The sequence below is a fragment of the Equus caballus genome, chromosome 27 (genome assembly GCF_041296265.1).
Source record: "Equus caballus isolate H_3958 breed thoroughbred chromosome 27, TB-T2T, whole genome shotgun sequence".
NCBI classification, from domain to species: Eukaryota; Metazoa; Chordata; class Mammalia; order Perissodactyla; family Equidae; genus Equus; species Equus caballus.
The window spans coordinates 38,512,213-38,532,506 of NC_091710.1; the positions used below are offsets into that span (position 1 = coordinate 38,512,213).

At 41.5% G+C, this 20,294-nt stretch overlaps 1 protein-coding gene across 17 annotated transcripts in view; it reads right to left on the bottom strand.

Moving 5' to 3' along the window:
• MTUS1 (microtubule associated scaffold protein 1) overlaps nucleotides 1-20,294 on the bottom strand; it is a 141,897-nt gene that overhangs the window by 106,816 nt on the left and 14,787 nt on the right. For 6 of the 17 annotated variants that reach the window (XM_070252871.1, XM_070252876.1, XM_070252872.1 and 3 more), the window contains one exon: nucleotides 19,494-19,614. The exons of 10 other annotated variants lie outside the window; for them this stretch is intronic. The gene's annotated coding sequence lies outside the window, so the exon portion shown is untranslated. Of the gene's footprint in view, nucleotides 1-2,700; nucleotides 2,772-19,493; nucleotides 19,615-20,294 lie in introns of those variants that run through there. One more of the 17 variants, XM_070252878.1, reaches the window with a different exon arrangement.

Sequence of the window (20,294 nt, forward strand, 5' to 3'; positions counted from 1 at the left end):
ATGTTCTAGCCAACAGAATCTGAGCAGACATCATAGGTACCACTTCTAGGCCTGGACCATAAAACTCACATATGATCCTTCATATTCTGTGCCATCTGCGTTGACGCAGATGAATAAAGAAAGGCAAGTGTTGAAATGTGTTAAAGATGGTGGAAGCACAGGATGGAAGAAGCCTGGATCCCAGAATCACTGCTTAGAAGATTACTGCCCACCAATCAGAAATACCCATTCTGGACTTCAAGTGAGCAAGAATTAAATTGGAATTATATTTGAGCCTGATTATTTTTAAGGTTTTTTTTTTTTTTTTTGAGAGGGGCAGGAGGGAGCAAATTACATTCTTAAATAATACCCTATTTTGAAAGAAGGGAGTAATAATTAAAAACTGTCGTTTTAGTCACCTTTTGTCAAAATAAAAGATTTTATAATCAGCACCTGCTGAATATGAAAAACATCATATAATCTACCAGTTTTGGGGGGCACAAATAGGGTAGCTGATTCCATTTGCTCTGTGCTCTTACCCACTGAGAATGCTCAGACATCCAAGCTAATAGCATCGAAAAACAGCCAGAAAAAAAAGGTAACGTCTATAGACTTGGATTTGTATGGAAGGAACTTCTACCCACCAAACGACAGTTTAGGATGACACATCATCTACTCACTGAACAACCTCTCTGCTCCGTTATCTTCCTTCAATCCTCCTAAGTGTGCTTCTTCCAAGAAATCTTTACACTTAATCTAGTCCAAGGGTCAGCTGACTATTGTAACTTTCGTAAAAGGCCAAATAGTAAGTATGTTAGGCTTTGGGGTCCATAAGGTCTTTGGTGCATTTATTCAACTCAGCTGTCGTGGAACAGCAGCAGACACGGGCCACACGTCAGTGAATGAGAGTGGCCACGTCCCAGTGAGACAACTTACAAAAACAGGCAGTGGGCTAGGTTTGGCCCTCGGGCCAGAGCTTTCTGCCTCCCGAACTAGTCCTTTCTCTAATGCACCAGCACTAGCTGTCATGTGCACTACACCATCATTAAAAAATAGATACTTCTTGTGATTTCATTTTAATTTCTTGACTCAGCGAGGTTAACCAGTGCAAGGACTAGGATAGTCTCAACTCTCTGGATACAATTAATATTTATCTTGATAAAAACTTCCATTTACAGAGGCCAGCCTGGTGGCGTAGCTGTTAAGTTCACACATTCCGCTTCAGCAGCCCGGGGTTCGCTGATTTGGATCCCTGGCGTGGACCTATGCACTGCTCGTCAAGCCATGTTGTGGCAGGCGTCCCACATACAAAATAGAGGAAGATGGGCAGGATGTTAGCTCAGGGCCAGGCTTCACATATAAAGTAGAGGAAGATGGGCAGGATGTTGGCTCAGGGCCAGTCTTCCTCAGCAAAAAGAGGAGGATTGGCAGCAGTTAGCTCAAGACTAATCTTCCTCAAAAAAAAAAAAAAAAGGTCTACGAACAAAACAGCACTACCAAGAACATTTCATTCTGTAACTTAAAATGGACAGGGAGACCTCTTCCCATACTTTCCAAGACACAAAGGTCATCTTTCCACAAATGAGGACTTTTCAACTTCAATACAGCATGCTGCAGGCATATTTACTCTTTCCCAAATTTGAAGTCATCACAATCAATTTTCTAAACATTTGTTTACTTGCATAGAAAAAAATTAGTACAAGAAACAAACAAACAAAAAAATCCAATGTATTATGACACAGTCACAAACCTCAATATTTGAAGGCAGAAATGACTTCCTAGAGCACAAGAAGGTCAAACAAGGTCATAGAGAACATACCACAGCATGCGAGGCAGTTCACCCAAAGAACCCCAGGAATTAGCCACACAAACAGAAGGTGGAGAGAGGTAGGGCCTCGTGGCAGGGGGATGGCTTTTAATTCTCTATGAGGATCCACCAGACACCCCCTCCCCACAGGTATCCGCCAACACCCTGTACACTCAGACAACTACCCCCACTCAGGAAAAAGCTGTGTAATCTGAAAAGAAATTGGTAAGACACTCCACATCTAGAGCTACTAGACCCAGAGGAAGCTGGGGTATGGGGGTGCAAACAGGGAAATTAGAGGATTTCTACATACTGAACAATGGCAGTACCAGCCCACTGTCTGTGCTCAGCTCCGCAACAAGCTTATAATCACTAGGCTTATAGCCCCCAGGTGAAAGCTGAGAAAATCATTCTCTGCAGAAACTAAATTAAGTCCAGAGAAAAGACCTACAGACACTGACACTGAGAGGTCCCACACTATCACGCAGCCCATTGGTTGGCAAACGCCGCCTCCAACACAAAGCTTCCTTAGCTTATAGCAGCTCAATCTTAAAAAGGAAGCCAATCAACCCGATATTTGAGGACATTCTCTAACATAGAAAAAGAAAAAGAAAAAAAAATTCTGAGGAAGCTGAAGCAATGCAGGAAAGGGGGAAAAATTAGAAAATCTATAATTAATATCCGAATGATCTTTTAATGACTATGCTAAAAAAATTCTGGAGGTGAAAAAAGGACATACAAAAGACCAGACATCAAAATGACAGTTTTACTAGATTAAAGGTAAAAGACAAGAAGCAACATCTTCAAATTTCTGGAGAAAAGTATTTCCAAGTTGGAATTCCAACCCTCCAGACCATGAATCAAATGAGGTGTGGAAAAAGAGAGATTTTTAGGCACCGAAAGCTCAAACTTACCTCTCCTTCCATGCTTTCTCAGGAATCTGAGAGCATGAACGCTACCAAGTCAGGAATTAAACCAAGCGGGAATGTCATCAGGAAGCAGGGAACCCAAGAGGAGAAAGGCAAACGGAATCCCCCAGGAACGCCTGGGTGACGGCCGTCTCACCCCTCCATGGCACACAGCCCACATGGCAACAGGAAGTCAGAGGTCCAAAAAGGATGTCTCCAGAGAAAACACAGAATTAATGAACACTGGGAAGTTTTAGGCAGTTGAAAAGTTGAACTGAGAGAAAAACTGAACTTTAGAGGATGTGAGCTGTTTCTGCCAGATATGCAAAGAAAACAAAGTAAACAGAAAAAAACAAACAGTTGTACAAGGAGGAAGCATCATCAGAGTCCACCGCTTGGGTCACAGAGACAATATTTACAGACCTATTTTTATTTAAAATATGGACATAAATAAAAGCATAGTGAACAGAGAGGAAAAGTGATTGCCTGTGAGAACAGAGTGGGCTGCTCTTTCAGAGAATCCTTTTAGCACTACTTGTCGACTTTAACTCTGAGCCTATGATAAAAACTAAAGAATCATCTTAAAGACTATTTTGAACCTTTACTGTCTATCCTGCTTTCTTCTTCCATTAAGAATCATCTTACCAAATGAGGCTGCTGTCTTAGTCCTTTTTAAACCGTAAACGGCTTAGCTCTCCTCGGGCTGAGCTTTAGGAAAAGCCGATTGAGAATACCGACGGGGCTCCACAAAGAAACTAACGAACTGGAGTTGCAAGTGGCCTTTTTCTGCATTTAGAACTAGTGACTTACTCAGCCGCTGCTCAATACTATTAATGCTGGTTGGCTACCGGAACTTGCTCATTTTAAGCCAATATTCATGCTTCAACGTGCAGCAGTGGAAAGTTGCTAACTGTAGCCACTTTCAGGGATATCTAAGGACCATCAAGGTCAAATGTCAAATTCTGCTCTAATTATATGTCAAAGCTAAGAGGCTGTCTTGTAAAACACATCCTAAGATCAGAAACATTAAAATGTGAAAACACGTCTTAGAAATGATGAACTACGGTAATTTATTAAAACAAAGCTCAACATTTCAAAGTTACTGACTCTCAGGGTTAGAAGAGACCTTAAAAATGATCCACGGAATCTTAACGCTAATCCGACATTTCAATCCTCTTAGACTGTAATCAACCAAATCTTTGCCCACTCCAGAGAACTACCATGGCCCTAGGCAGTGCCTACTTCCCCTGTCTAGACACTCTTGTCTAAAGTCATAAAGCACATTATAGCATTCGGGATTCAAGGTCTAGCCACAGGAGGCAGAAAACTTCAAATAAGTGGCAAAAAAAACAAGACAAAAGCTTATTTCTCTCTCATTCGAAAGTCTGCACAGTTGTCCAGGATTAAGGGACCCAGCAGTCAGGAACCCAGGCTCCACCCTTCGCACTCTTCTGCTGTGCATGACCTCAACCTACGGCCCAAAACAGCACTCTCTGTGTTTCATTGAACAGGGCCAGAAGAAGGATGAAGAGGTAACAAGTATGGAAGCGACCTCCATAGATCACCACACTTACACAGGTGGCCATCACTTAACCACACAGCCACCCCTGCCCACAATGCAGGCTGGGAATGGACCCCAACACAGGCTACCAGGACCCAGCTACAAATTCTATAACACAAAAGAGGGGAAAAATGGGGACTGAGGGACAAATAGCCTTCTCTGCCACACTTACCACAGACCCAATGCCCCAACTCCAAAGACCACTTCTCTTCACTAACAAGAGAATAGGTTTGTACTCAGCCTCCAAGATTACCGATTTACATTTTAATAGAGGTTTTCTAGAAATCAGGATGCCTTAAACTCAGATCCATTCTGAGAGTATCTTGCTAGACTCAGGGGAGAAGATCTTTGATGGTCCTTTCATAGTTACGACACAGAGGTAACAGTTATGATAACTATGGTGGTGGGCTTGCAGACCCTAAGGAAAGCTCACGGATCACTCTGAACCATTCTGATGTAACAGAAAAATTCAATGTCTTTACATAAAGATAGTCCATCAAGCTCATTTTCAGTGTAGTTTTGCCTTTCAATGAATAAAATTCCTTGAATGGTTCACTGCTTAAGTGTGACTAAAGGCAGTTGTGCTCTTGGATCTTGGACTAAAATTTGTATTCAATCCAAAATCGTAGAGTAAAACCAGAAAATGAATACAATTAGGGATACCATCTGAAGCGTGTCTTGATGTCCACCATGTGCTGGCATCGCTAGGTTCTGGGGCTGCTGTACGCTGGATTAGGGGCATTTGTGTAGGAAGTGAGGCATAACAACAAGATAAGTGCCTTCCTAGAGAAAAGATCCACACACAAGTAATGAACAAACCATAACGGAGAAGGGATATATGGCTGCCAAGGGAAGTCTGGGAAAATATCAAGTAGAAATGGAAAGACAGGCAAGGCGGCCAGAAGGAATCACCTTGGCTCTGAGGTGTGAAGGGAATGGAATGATCGGCAACAGCAAGCAGCTCAAAACGGCTGTGGGTAGGATAACGGGCAGCCGTCGGTTAAGCTCAAAAGTTTGCATTCTATTCTGGGAACAGTGTGAGCCTGCCAAAGCTCTTAAGATGGATCCTAACACTTTGGTTTGGCTGACGTGTGGAAGATGTCCCAGTGAGGAAAGACCGACGGCAGGAAATTGTCGGGATGGATCTAACACAGCGGCCCAAGACGGAAAGGAAACGAAAAGCCAGACGAAGCTTCAAAGGCTCGTCTCTATTATCTGCACAGAGTAGCAGAGAGCTTGGCACACATAAATGCCCAAGACAGGGCTCTTGGAAAAAAACGCTACTTTAAAAGACTATTTCACTTATATTAATATTTTAAGAAGGAAGCTACAGCAGCTAGCACACAAAGCTGCATAAATAATCACATACTAAGTAGAAACAAAAAGGATTTGAGCTTTTAGTATAAACTGTAAGAGTTTTATAATATTCTCTCTTTTCTTTAAATAAGCGAACACATGAGTTTTCGATATTAATTCTGGGTGCACTTGGTGCTGAACAGTTTTTTACCCACACCAAGCAACAAATGAACAAAGAACAAATAAGAGACCTAGGTTAAAATGAATGATTTATTAAGCACAGAGACAGATACTATTCAGTTTAATCACCCAAGAAAAAGCAATTCACTTCTTTCTAAAACACACAAACTTAAGAGTTTTTAAGTGAAAATATTACTCAACGATGAACGCTATCAGAGAAATTTTGTTGATGCCACGATAAAACAAAAGTATCTCAACAAAAATATATCGCCCTTTTCCCCTTCTACTCCCAAAACGACATGAGATTTGTATTTAAAATGTCTTTAAGATTCTACATTTCACTAATTAGAATATTTTTACAGAAATCATCAAGTATTTCCTTTTCTTTTCTTTTTTTTTTTTTTTGAGGAAGATTAGCCCTGAGCTAACATCTGCTGCCAATCCTCCTCTTTTTGCTGAGGAAGACTGGCCCTGAGCTAACATCCATGCCCATCTTCCTCTACTTTATGTGTGGGACGCCTGCCTCAGCATGGCTTGCCAAGCAGTACCATGTCTGCACCTGGGATCTGAACCAGCGAACCCCGGGCCACTGAATTGGAATGTGGGAACTTAACCACTGCGCCACTGGGCCAGCCCCTAATCAAGTATTTCCAAGTGTCCTAAAACTAGATAGAAGCCCCCTACCCTACCCCGCAAAAAACCAGTTACAAGACCATCAACAGGTAACAGAGGGTGGTGGTGACCAGATGGCATTCCAAAGTACTCAGAACTGATATAAATCACACCAGAAAAATAAAAGAATCATCCAAAGGAAAAGAAGTATTTTTACACTAATAAAGATTAAACAACTGATACTCTGTTTAGACCTCATAGGTAAAGAAAGCTGGGTCTTTTTTCTAAGTCTATGGTTGCATTTCAGTGAGAGTTGGCATCCTAAAACTTATTCTGCTAATAATACACTATAGTCAGTCTTTCTGAGATAATTCACACTGTGCAATTAAAAGTGTCCTGGGGGTAGAGAGAAGGAGGCCCCAGCTAATAATGACAAGGACACCACCACTGAAGAAGAGCTCCTAGCTGAAGTCTGCTTGAGGACTCAACATGAAGCCAATTAACTGACCTACTGAGGTTCAAGAATTTTGATTCCTGGCCTTAATTCCAAAAATACACTTTCATTCCAAGATTTTTCTGGCTTAAGAATTTCCTAAAACTTCAAAACCAGGGTGCAGAAGACCCCACACATTCACAAACTCTTAAAACTGCATTCCTGAAAGCTTAGTCAGTAATTTTACAAAGTAAAATGTTTTAACATTTTCCCTTTATAGATAACTGTTTCAGGACATCTTACATTCTTTAAACATATCATAAAACAGCATAAATAACAAAGTTGTGTTCCCCTGATCCTCGCATCCTGTTGCTAAGATAGTGCGAAAGTCAAACTGCCAGGTTAAACAAGCTCAGAGCATTTTAAATCATAAATATTCAAGAAGTTCTAGTTTTCTTCCACCTCTCCCTCCCACTCTGCCTCATTCACTTACTCTGTTTACACACACACACACACACACACGTGTGTGTGCACACATGCACTCAGAACCGCCACCAGAATCACAAGGCAAAGTTGGCCAAATGAACAAGGATCTAGGCACATCAGATGATACAGTAAACTAAAGTATTTATGGAATAATTTCCCACCACACTCTTTGCTATTTTAAGTGTACCCATAAAATGACCACGGCCAGCTGTAACAATATATAAAATTTGTACATGTTGCCTAAGGAGAGTTTATGTATTTGACAACTTAAGCCCAAAACACAGCACCACATCTAACTCTTTTCCTCTCCAAAAAGTAGGTAAGAGCATATTCACACTTGTTCGTAATAATCTTTGCATTTTCACACATTCTAGAATTTATCCTGAAGTAGGGATATTTCAGTGATAAATATCACAGGATGTAAACAGATGAAAAATTTCTAAGATTTAAAAAGCAGCTTTTAAAAAGAGTCACTTCTAAAACTTAACTCCAGTGTTTCTGCTTAATTTAAATGCCCCAAATCAACTATAACAAGGCAACTTACATTCCTCAGAAATCAAAATTGACAGCTGTGAAAGTAAGCAAGCAATGTCTTACAGTTATTTGTCAAAAAAAAAAAAAACACTCTTGGTTGCACCTTAGAGATTGTCTTTTTCACACAGCAATGCAGAAACTACAACCAGACAAAAAGCAGTGCAACAGACCGCACAATGAAGCCTCTCAGGAGACCACGGTTATTCAAAGACCAGCTTGGCCTTGCAGCACTAATTTGGCTGAGTGTAATGACTTTTTTTTTTTTCCTCCCAAACTAAAGAATTTTCCTTGGACTCTCTGCCAACAAAACATCACAGACTTTTCTGAGTCTTACAGGGAAAAAACCTATATGCAGATGGTTGTTGGTTATACTGTACATCACTTACACTAAAACTCAAAAAAATGAAAAGTTCTGTAAAGTAAGCAACTTACTGGTCTATCTAGACCATCTCAGAAAACAGAAGGGACTTTTGCTTGTCAGATTAAATCAGCGTTCACTGTTGCTGGGTGACTGCTTCTAGATTAAAGAAACCAGAATATTCCAGTGACTTGGATAATAAAAAAGAAAAAAAAAGGTTTTGAAGGAAAGATGTTAAGTATGCATCTACATCTTAATAGGAACTCAGATTTAAGATACAAACTTTATTAATCTATCTACAATTTTACTTCTCATTTCCTATACTAATAAATTCTTAAGCGTTTCGTGGTCCCCCCTCCCCCCGCCCCGTTCTTGAGGAAGATTAGCCCTGAGCTAACATCTGCTGCCAATCCTCCTCTTTTTGCTGAGGAAGACTGGTCCTGAGCTAACATCCATGCCCATCTTCCTCCATTTTATGTGGGACACCTGCCACAGCATGGCTTGCCAAGTGGTGCTAGGTCCGAACCCGGGATTCAAACCGGCAAACCCCAGGCCACCAAAGTGGAACACTCGAACTTAACCACTGTGCCACAAGGCCGGCTCCTGTATTTCTTAAACTTAGGAAGTTCTGAGTACTCAGAAATTCTCCAACTAATAATATATATTATGTGTAAAGGAAAGTTCTAGAAAGATAAGTACCATACCATTACAATGGTTCACCACCACCCTCTCAAGTTGAGGGGGGAGTAGCTGGGATCGTCACATTATAAATTTGCTTCATACATTTCTAGCATTACTTAAATACTTATAATTACTTTCAGAATCCTATTTAAATACCAAAATATTACAGATATATTTATACTCCAATGGAATAAAACATTCGTTATGGATTGTACATTTTTGATCAACATTTCCTTCACAGAAATAAAAGATGTGGAAAACATTTATTCAGAATCTTGGACCAGCATATCTGCTCTTTGCAGCATGAATAACTACTGTCAGCAAAGCTGTTACTTTACAAAATAGTCAACCTAGTCCCTAAATGAACGTCTTCCAAATTCCAATGACAGATTGCCCAATGCAGACACCTGAAATGCGTGCCAAGAAGTCTTGCAGGCAGGCAGTCTGCACATGAAGTCAAACACCACAACAGATGAACGTCTCTTGAAATAAAACACTACTCTCATTAACAAAATGCTACTCTTACTAACAACAATAATTTCACTATTCTCTTGTAAACATTCATGGAAGAGGGATTAGCTAACACTGATGCATAGAGTATCACTTTCCAGTCGAGTATTTGAGTTTATTTGACCCAAACTACTTATTCCACATGTGAGAAAACTGTAGTCTAGAGAGAATAAGTTACGATTTCTAGTAGTGCCTCTATCCGGTAACTCTAGGAGGCCGCATTCACGCCACATTCTACGGAAAAGAAACCCCAGGGGTACTATTTGCATTAAAGATGACAGTAACGGTGCCCCTAGAATTGTGCAAGGTAGCTGCCCTGATGCCTTCCAGCTTCATACAACTACTTAGAGACCAAACCAGGATTAGAAACTCTTATCTACAGCCCCTTTGGCTCACCACCATCTTGCCTCATAAAAGCATGGGGGGGGGGGGGCGGAGAAAGCAAAATTTAGTGTTGCATTTAAGATAAAATCCCAATTTTTATCCTCTTTAACACCATGCATTTAATCACTTTAGGTGAAATGGCATGAGTACCACAGACTAATCCTGCGTTAAGAACATCAAGTATACTAAAAAGAAAGCCTGCAGGAACTAGAGACAAGCCTAGAGAACAAAGCACCTTTAAAAGATACTAAAGATGTCTTACACCAATGTAACATATTAAATGAACAGTCTGTGTCCCAAAGCTACATGCAAAAATGAGAGAAAATCCCTCGCTTGTATTATCTAAACCTGAACCCTTATTGTTTTCAATCTCCCACTGACCAAACCACAAAGGAGATAAATAAAGGGATTCATAATTCCGACTGTCATGTTCATCTGTTAAAGCAAAATTATCTGGTTCTGCTTCCCAGTAGAAGCAGCCAGCTTGATCTGTATTGATATCCTAACAAGGAAGCACTTTTGGCTACAGTTGCTGATGTCAATTAAGATAAGAAACCGGTACATTCAGTATGTACTCTACTGCGTCTCAAAACAGATTAAATTTTTCTACAAAGAGAAACTAGGCCAAAAACTAAACACCACGTGTTCAACCTTTTTTGTAACCCAGTATCACTCAATGATAAAGAAGATCTAGGCACTCCGTCAAAACCTTTCAGATCATTTTTCAGTAAAGAACCAGAGTAGTTCTTCCAATTTCTGAAACTGCCCAACCACCCATGATTCATCCCAAAGAAACAAAGAGATAAGAGGTAGGAGACACAAAATGGACACAGGTCTGTGAAAAAGTCAAGGCACAGGAACTTTGTGAAGATTATATGACAAGATTATACGATTCTCCACATAAGAGAATCACAGAGAGATTAAACCTCCAAAGACACGTTCATAAGGAAGAGAAACTACCTACTAGGAACTAAATCCTCTTTCCAGTTTCCTAAGCATGTGCAACAAATACACACACCCCTTTTACCTCCTTCTACCTACTTGATTTGAAAAGTTAACTTAGGCTGAGAAACTATTTCTCTTTATTCCCAGAAACACCAGTGAGGATCCAAGAGAAATAAAGGCTAGGAACACAAAGACTAGGAACCAGATCCTAAGGAAAAAAGTAATGAATTAAACATCACTTGAAATTAATGTCTCTGAACCCAATTTTTAAAATATTTTGTGATGTCTCAGATAGCCAAACCAAAGTGCAGCAGCGGGGGAAGAGTCTACAAGAATCCTGCTAGCCACACAGTCATCAGGGACAGCCTGGAGATGCTCTGGGATGGCTGGAAGCAAGTCAGAAAGCCCAGTGTCAGCATCACCTTACCAACCCCACGGTAAGATGCTGCACGCACTTTGCTGTAGCACCAAAACCCAGCAGGGACCTCCCGGGAAGAGCTCTCTCACATCCCCCTCATCACTTCTGTTTCTGTCAACCAGCATGCAGACATCACACCTGCGACACCTGTATCAACAGCCAGCGTTTCCAAGGTGGGACCCACCTAGCAGGTAAGCGGGACTCAGATACAAACCTGCCCCTTCCGAAGCCCAGGCTCTCAGCCATCCTGCAGTCCATGCGCACACACTTCCTCCATCAGCTCCATTCACCTCACTACACAGCCTTTGGTTATACTGCTGGACCACGCAGCCCACAACTTACAAGCAGGTTATCTTCCAAAGTTTACATGGAAATTTGTTTTAACTCAAAACTAATTTTCCTAGAGCAATGCTATTAATGATTATCAGGTTCCCAGGTTGGCCTCCAAACTGAAGCCCATTTAATCCACAATATAATTACTATTGGTTCAGAAAGACCTACCTAGCCCTTAACATGTATTAAGACCAAGAAGCTGAACACAAGTTAGGGCATTATTTCAATGGGAAAAAAAAAAATGCATTCCAAGTTGGAAAAGAGGATCAAAGAAGTTACTTTTTCTGCTTGGCCACCACCATCTCCTGTCTCAAGAGTCAGAAGAGGATACAGGCTGGGAAAAAAAAAACGGAGGAAGTTTTCTCCCTCTCTGTAACAGAGAAAGAAATGATAAGGGAGGGAATCTCATTGTCTATCCTGTCTGCTCCTCCTTCTCCCTTTACGATCCCTAATAGGACATAAGGCCTCAGGCCTCCCTGACTCCAATCAGACAGGTGGAGATGCCTGCCTGGTCCATGTGTATGGGAGCCCACAGTCAACTTGAAAACCCCAAGAGCAAATCTCGACTTCAAAAGGTGAAACCTGTAATTTTTCAATATCTTCCACCAAAACAGAGAAAACTTTCCTCCCCACTTTCAACCCAATCTTCTTAAGAATAAAGACATACATACATACATACTTACAAAAGAGCTAATATATAGGACTATGAAATGAAGCCAAGGAACAAAACATGTAATTCCAAAGGTAAGGCCATGTGAGCAAAGGACTTGAAGCGACATTTCCCCAAAGCAGATACGCAAATGGCCAATAAGCGCATGAAGAGATGCTCTTCATTAGCCTTTTGGAAAATGCACATCAACATTATGAGATACCATGCCACACCCATCAGCACACCTATTATCAAAATGCTGGCGAGGATGTAAAGAAATTGGAACCCTCTTGCAGTGTTGGCAGGAATGCAAAATAGTACAGCAGCTGTGGAAAACAATTTGGAGGTTCCTCAAAAAGTTAAACATGTAATTACCACATGATCTCACATTCCAGTCCTAGGTATATACTCAAAAGGATCAAAGCAGGAACTTGAACAGATATTTGTACACCCGTGTTGACAGCAGCAGTATTCATAGTAACCAAAAAGTGGAAACAACTCAAGTGTCCACTGACAGAGAAGGAATAAACGAAATGTAGTACACAGACGCAATGGAATCTTACTCAGCCATAAAAAGGAATGACATTCTGATACATGCTACGAATAGATGAACCTTGAAAACACGCTAAATGAAATAAACGAGACACCAAAGGACTAATACGGTATGATTCCTCTTACATGAACAGGCAAATTCACAGAGACAGAAAGAAGAATACAGGTTATCAGGAGCGGGTGGGAAAGCTAAATGGAAAATTATTCTTTAATGAGTTCAAAGTCTCTGGGATGATGAACAATTGTGGAACCAGACAGTGGTGACGGTTACACAACACTGTCAATGTACTTAATGCCACTGAATTATAGACTTAAAAAAATCACTAAAATGGTAAGCTTTATGTTATACATATTTTACCACAGGGAAAAAAAAAAAACGTACTACCACAAACTAGAAGAGCCAGAGCTAAGGGTTTACCTTCACTGCTACCTCAACTTTCCCAATCTACAGAACAGGAGAAAATTACTACACCATGTCTCTTAGACCTTCGGGCTGCCTTAGGAATATCTGAGATCTCGAATGTTAAATCCACAAACGGAAAGGGTCTACACTACAACGCTCATCCCACACTGACCACTGGGTCACTACACAGCTGCCAGGTAGAAGCTCTTCTGAGCTCGACAGTCACAGAGAAAGAACCCATTTGTACATAAGAACAGATACTTTAAGTTCACAAGTTTTGTGTTAAAAATCTTCATTGAAATTCTCCCTTTGCCAACGTAAGAGTCATAAAACAGATAAGTGATTTCAGAGAAGACTAAAATTGTGATAGTAACCAGGGCACGTTGGCGGACAAAGATTTTGAGATGAGGTTCTGTAAGAGGAAGGCACTAGGACGAACATCTGGACCCACGGCCGATGGACACTGGGCAGATCCCTGGAGAGCTCAGGTGTAGACTCCAGGTGAAGCAGCCTGGCCAACCAAGGTGACTCCAGCTAGAGCCTAAAACTCGAAGTGAGCACAAGACACACAACCCAACACTGTATCACCCAACTTAGGACAGGCTCCTAGGCAGGCATTTCAGAGTGAAATCGAGGTGCGTATGTTCCTGCCAGGCCCCCAAACCATTCAGCACCAGTGTCGGTATTATTTCCAGACAAAGGCTGATGCCACTGCCTCTACACGGAACAGTCCCACTCAAGGCTCACTTAATAAGAAACTCCTCGTCCAGGGTTAAATAAATCTCAACTTGATTGCATGGTTCCAAGAATAAGAGCTGTCTAATACACTTCCTTGTATTTACAGAAGTCCCGGGCACAATGCTTACATAAAGGAAGCATTCCATAAATGCTGGCTGCAAATCAGATTTTCTTAGCTATCCACTAAAGATCACTCATAGGTAAGGGGTCAAAATAAGTGGTAAACAACTATTTTAATATCTAAATACAAATATAAAAAAATAGATCCGTGTCATATTCCACCAACCCACTCCTCTTTAACACCTAATTGTAACCGCCCTTTTGGAAGCAACTTCAACAGTGATAAAAGTCGATTTTATGTAATCTTGTTTCAAATGGAAACCTTTGAGTGTGGGCTCAGTTCACAACTCCCTTTCTCTGAGACCAGCCTCTCTTACTCACTGAGGTGGGCTCCACTATACGGACTAGCCCTGGTGTAGACACCTGCCTCAAATGGGGTCTGATTTCCGCTCCCCCAACATCTGGATTTGAAACAGCTGGTCAGGCACAGTGTGTCCATGGAACTCCCTGGAACTGAAAAATATATAAATCCAAGCCCTGAAGAGTTAGCCTCCTTTCTCTGTGTGCCACAGGCAGAGGAAGCAAGTGTCCACAGAGAGAAGAATGCTACCAATGTCCCAAGAGAAGCAGAAATGAAAAACAGCGAGGGGGACTGACTGACCTGACTTGGTTCCTGACAACTTCCTTGACGCCGAGTTCTGAGAAATATTCCAAACCCTTACAACGCCTATCCATTTTTGCCCCAGTTAGCTCGAGTTGATTCCTATTACTTTCAATTAAGAATCTTCAGTGAACGGTTGCCAAGAATTTATCATAGGAAAGATGCTAAATAGAGGATTTTTAGCATATTTTCTACAACTGACTTAGAAGCAATCTAACTGTGAACAAGGGACTAATTAGAAAATTACAGTAGAGTAACTCAATGAAATACAACCATTTAAGGACTATGCGGTTTACAAAACAACTAGGAAAAATATTTGTGTGTTTTGTGATTACCCACCCTGTAAAATACATAGAAAAAGACAAGAGCAAATGAAAACAGTAGACATGAACGGGGGTATGGGGCTGTGGGTTACTGAGGCTGTTCCAATTTCCTGTCTGTTATTAATTAAAACCAGGAAGAAAAATCTAAGAATTACCCAAAATCAGAAATAACACAAATGTCCATCACTGGTGGATGAATGAAAAGATCGCAGCACACCCACATAATGAAATGCCACTCAGCAACCGAACGGCAGACCATTGATACCAACAACAGAGATGCATCTCAAACCCATACGCCACCTGGAAGATGCCAGACACCAAAGGCACATAATTGCACTTAAAGAATAGCTGAAAAGGCAAAGCCAGGAGGACAGGACCGAGATCAGCGTCTGCCTAGAAGTAGACGGACAGGAATGAAAGGGGCACAAGGGAACTTTCTGCCATGGCGGACATTTCTGTTGTCTGATTGTGATTGACGGTTACTCAACTATATGTATGTGAAAATTAAATGAAATGTCCACTTAAACAAGGCAAACTTTGCTGTATGTAAATCAGACTTCAATAAATCTGGCTTAAAAATAAAGATGACAGTGAGCTTGGAAACCAAACCAAAGCTACCGAGGCACCTTTATGGCATCTGTTTTCTAGTACTGGATGACGCTTATTCACCAAAATTAGCAGGTGCCCATCCTATGCCAAACACTCTGCTAGGTGTCACTAAAGAGTGAACAAAATAGACCAAAAAAATAACACCACTATGCCAACATAAATTGTAGTCAATGAAGAAAAGCACAGGCATTCTGGCTGCTATGATGGGGGGGACGGGTCTCTGACAAGTCACATGTTTCGCTGAGGAATCAGTAGCAGGCAAGGAGGCAAAAAATGGGAAGGTTTTAAATGTTGTATTATATCAAAAGTCAACAACTCAACTGTTTATATAAAGTGTGATTATATTTTAATATTTTGATATGACGTGGAATGGGGTCTCTAAGTAAGCACCCAGGCAAATGAAGGTCTTGAAACGGAGCTATGGGCAGTGGTCAGATGTAAAGTCTTTTGGATTTTAGGGACTCTCAAAGAGTATTATGGTCCCTCCATCCGTGGTCAATGTTTCAAAACGATTAACAGAATGTATACATTTCCCTGAAATGAGGTTGCCTAAAGCTAACTAAATCTCAGTCCTGGTGTTTTAAGAAGATTTGTTGTACTTGTTTTTACTTTTGGCTGGATTGACCATGGTATCCTCAAGCTTATCACAGATTCTAAATGATGATCACTCACACACACACACACTTACCAAAAAGTGAACAAAAGTGTTCCTGTTGGGAAAACAAAACTCTTCACACTATAAGGTTCGAGCTCCAAGACCCCTCCTCTGCTCGGCTTCAGAGGCACTACTCTATCTTTATCCTCCTAAACACACAGGCTGCCCCCCAGGCAAATGCCTCTGCTGGATTCTTCCCCGACCAACCTCCAAATGTTGGGAGTAAGGCAGGGGTCAGTTCCTTAACCGCTTCTCTTCCTACACTCATTATTTTGTTTTAAATACATTCCATTTGATAACACTTCCCACAAGCATATCTCTAGCCCTGATCATTCCTCAGATCTCCAGATCTGAACACCCACCTGTCAACATCTGCATTTGTATATCTAATGGGCTTCTCAAACTTCGTGCATCTAAAAGAGAACTCCAGGATTCTAGAACCCCAATGACTTCTTTCTTGTCCCAATGGTCCTTATTCTCAGTGAAAGACACCACTGTGCACCCAAGTTGACCACGACAAAAACCTAGAAGTCAGCCTAGATTCCTCTCTCCCCCTCTGACCCCAATAGCAACTCTAACAGGCACTACCTTCAAAAACTTCCCAAAGGCAACCATTCTAACCTTTGCTATGGCCCAGCCCCACGCCACCACTGTCTCTCTCCTGGAGGACTAACTGGGCAAATCATCAGCCTCCTGCCTCCTTACACTATACTCTACACAGTAACCAGAATGATCCTTCTGAATGGTAACAGCTCATGCAAATCCCCTCTAAAGCCCTCTGTGGTCTCCCATCTCACTTAACATAGAAAATAAACCTAGTGACCTAGAACAATAATTAGCAACAGAATAGCCTTTGTGCTAAAGGAGACAAGAACTATCTTCAACGGCAAGGGAGTCCTGGCTGCCACCCCCAAATCAGATGATGACTGCTTAAGCTTAAGAGTCAACTCTGAGAGGCAATGGAAGAGTCCCTGAAAATGCCCGCCCATCCTAAATCAGTACGTATTCAAACAAAACACGCTCCACCTCATCAAATTAGACCTCCACAATCATTCTGAAGGCCGGGAGGAAAAAGGTGCTCTTAGGCTTTTGGCCACTGATTATTTAAATTTCTAAAGTGATCTGGTTTCACCTTAAATATAAAAAAGGATGTTTCTAAAATAAATATTAAGTTGTGAACAGGTTCTGCCCAATCAGAAAACAGCTACCATTTCAGACTGTCTCAATTTATTTTTTTTTTAAAGATTGGCACCTGAGCTAACATCTGTTGCCCATTTTTTTTTCTTTTCTTCTTCTTCTCCCCAAAGCCCCCCAGTACATAGTTGTAGATTCTAGTTGTGAGTGCCTCTGGTTGTGCTATGTGGGACGCCGCCTCAGCATGGCCTGACGAGTGGTGCCATGTCTGCACCCAGGATCTGAACCAGCGAAACCCTGGGCCGCCGAAGTGGAGCATGGGGACATGACCAGTCGGCCACAGGACCAGCCTCTGTGTCTCAATTTTATACTGAGGTTTCTCCTAGCCCACATGACTTCAACATAAAATGTGCATCACATGTATCCAAAGAATTATTAGCAAGTATGTTAAATAATCTTCCCAGAAACTTCAATTTAAAATGTACATATCAGGGCCGGCCTGGTGGCGCAGCAGTTAAGTTTGCACGGTCCAGCTTCTCAGCAGCCTGGGATTCTCTGGTTCGGATACCAGGTGCGGACATGGCACCGCTTGGCAAGCCATGCTGTGGTAGGCGTCCCACATATAAAGTAGAGGAGGATGGTCATGGATGTTAGCTCAGGGCCAGTCTTCCTCAGTGAAAAGAGGAGGATTGGCAGCAGTTAGCTCAAGGCCAATCTTCCTCACAAAAATAAATAAATAAATAAATAATAAAATACAATAAAATGTACAGGTCTTTGTTTAAATGACCTGTTGTCTCCAAGTTTTCAAACAAGGCTTTGCTGTGCGTTCCCAGGCATTATAGGAAACAAGGTATGTTACTGTTTCCATTCCTCACACCTACTGTGACTAACATTAAATACAAAATATTTTCTTGCAAATTAGAAACATATCCCACGAAACCCAGCCTTATAAAAAGAATAACCTCCAATATTTACTTTTATTTTACTTTCACTAAAACTTTGACCTCCCCTTATACACTCTCTGCTCCACTTCTCACACCTGTCTTCAGACAGGCTGCCCCCCCCCCCCCCCCCAACTTGCCTGCCTCCTTTCCTCCTCATGTGACCATCTTCTGGCAGCAGGAAGGCAGCAGTGGCTCGGTGCCATTTAGGCCTTCCTCCCAAGCTGTGACTATTTTTAGGTCAGTGGCCCCTCTCTGATTCCTCTCTTGGCCCGAGACAATCATGAGACAGACTTTAGAGAGAAACCCTTCAGAAGCCAGGCAAATCCCAGCAGGGTTAGCAACACTCCTCTGCTGCTAACACAGCAAGAATCTCTTAAGGGTTGCAAAAGAGAATGCCCTCCAAGGACAGCCAGGTGTGACCTTTATAGTCAACCCCCTCACTGCCCTCAGGTGGCCACACCAAGGCTGGCTCCCATCCCAAATGGGCAACCCCTAGGGCTTGTGATCCCGTCAGGTCAAAAAACAAATAAACAAATAAAAATCCAAGCTGGAAGAGATGTCCTACTCTTACAAGAATTTTAACTCATGAGCCAGAAAATCTGAAACAACTCAGTGATGAGATTTTTTTTTTCCCTGAAATGTCACGTCCAGTAGCAACATTGAGATTTCAGATTTGTATAAGAGTCTTAGAAAGAGGTAGATATTGATAAAAATACTCAAAGAAAATTTTAGCCACCTTTTAAAAAAAGAACAGCATACCAAGACAGTGTAGTAAGTTAAACATCCCCTTGTGCGATTTATAAATATAACCATATACTATAACACCTCTAATTGGAACAGGCCTACCAGAAACACTAAATATATCTCATGTTAAAACTACACACCATCTACCGCTACACTTCTATAAAAGATAACTATAGTAACACAAATTTCAAGTTAAATGTTGAGTTGGTTTTTCCATCTCACTACTAAAATGAAGCATAAGAACTTCAACCTAGGTGTGAATGTTTTAACAACTGAAATTTCATGAGCACACATGCAAAAAGTACAGGGAAAAATACATTTATGTATTTCATCTTGTACCTTTCCTTTAAAGACATCATGACACCTGAAAATTAATCACTCTCATTCATTCCCACCTCGGAATTTGTAAGGAACTGTACATCTTTGCTGAACCCACAAGTTTTCAGTGTCAAAAATACTTGCTCTCCAGATTTCTACTGAGAACATTAAATGAAGATATCATGAAAACAAGGATCACACTTCGGCTCTAGTATTTGAGAAGACAAGCTGGCTTGACTCAGAGCTACAGTTCCAAGGAATAAAGAAGATTCACTCACTGGTACTGGCTTCGACAGTTAGCATCTGCTTAATGGGAGTCTCTGGCCCTGAAGGTGAGTACACCTCCACCTGTCAGGTCCCGTCCCCGTCATCGCTCTGGAGGTTCCAGGATGGCTAAACCTGGGAGTATGCCAGGAGAACAAAGGAATACAACACGGACCTCAGGAAGCAAGAAATCCAGCCAAATCCTCTCCATTACCCTCATAAACAGAAGAAAATCTCATTGCTCTGAAATTGGCTACTTTTTATATTTCTTAGATGGGAGTGTAGGAAGAGGGAGCCAATGGGATCTTAGAATCTGTCCTCAATAGACTTGGAGGAATCGATGGTATAATTTTTTTTAAAAAAGACATTCAAGACATTCAATATGCATGCTGTTGTGCTAGACAATTTGGAAATTCACAAAATGGGCTTTGTTTAGCTTTGTATTTCTAAGGCTAAGTATTTAATACAAAGTCTTTGGCTCCATTAAAATGATCCCTGAGTCTGGCTCCCAAGGCCTGACTGTGACAGTTTTTAAAATCATTGGTACGGGGGCCAGCCCGGTGGCGCAGCAGTTAAGTTTGCACGTTCCGCTTCTCGGCGGCAGACCGGGGTTCACCAGTTCGGATCCCGGGTGCAGACATGGCACCGCTTGGCAAAAGCCATGCTGTGGTAGGCATCCCACGTATAAAATAGAGGAAGATGGGCGCGGATGTTAGCCCAGGGCCAGTCTTCCTCAGCAAAAAGAGAAGGATTGCCAGTAGTTAGCTCAGGGTTAATCTTCCTCAAAAAAAAGTAAAATAAAATAAAATCATTGG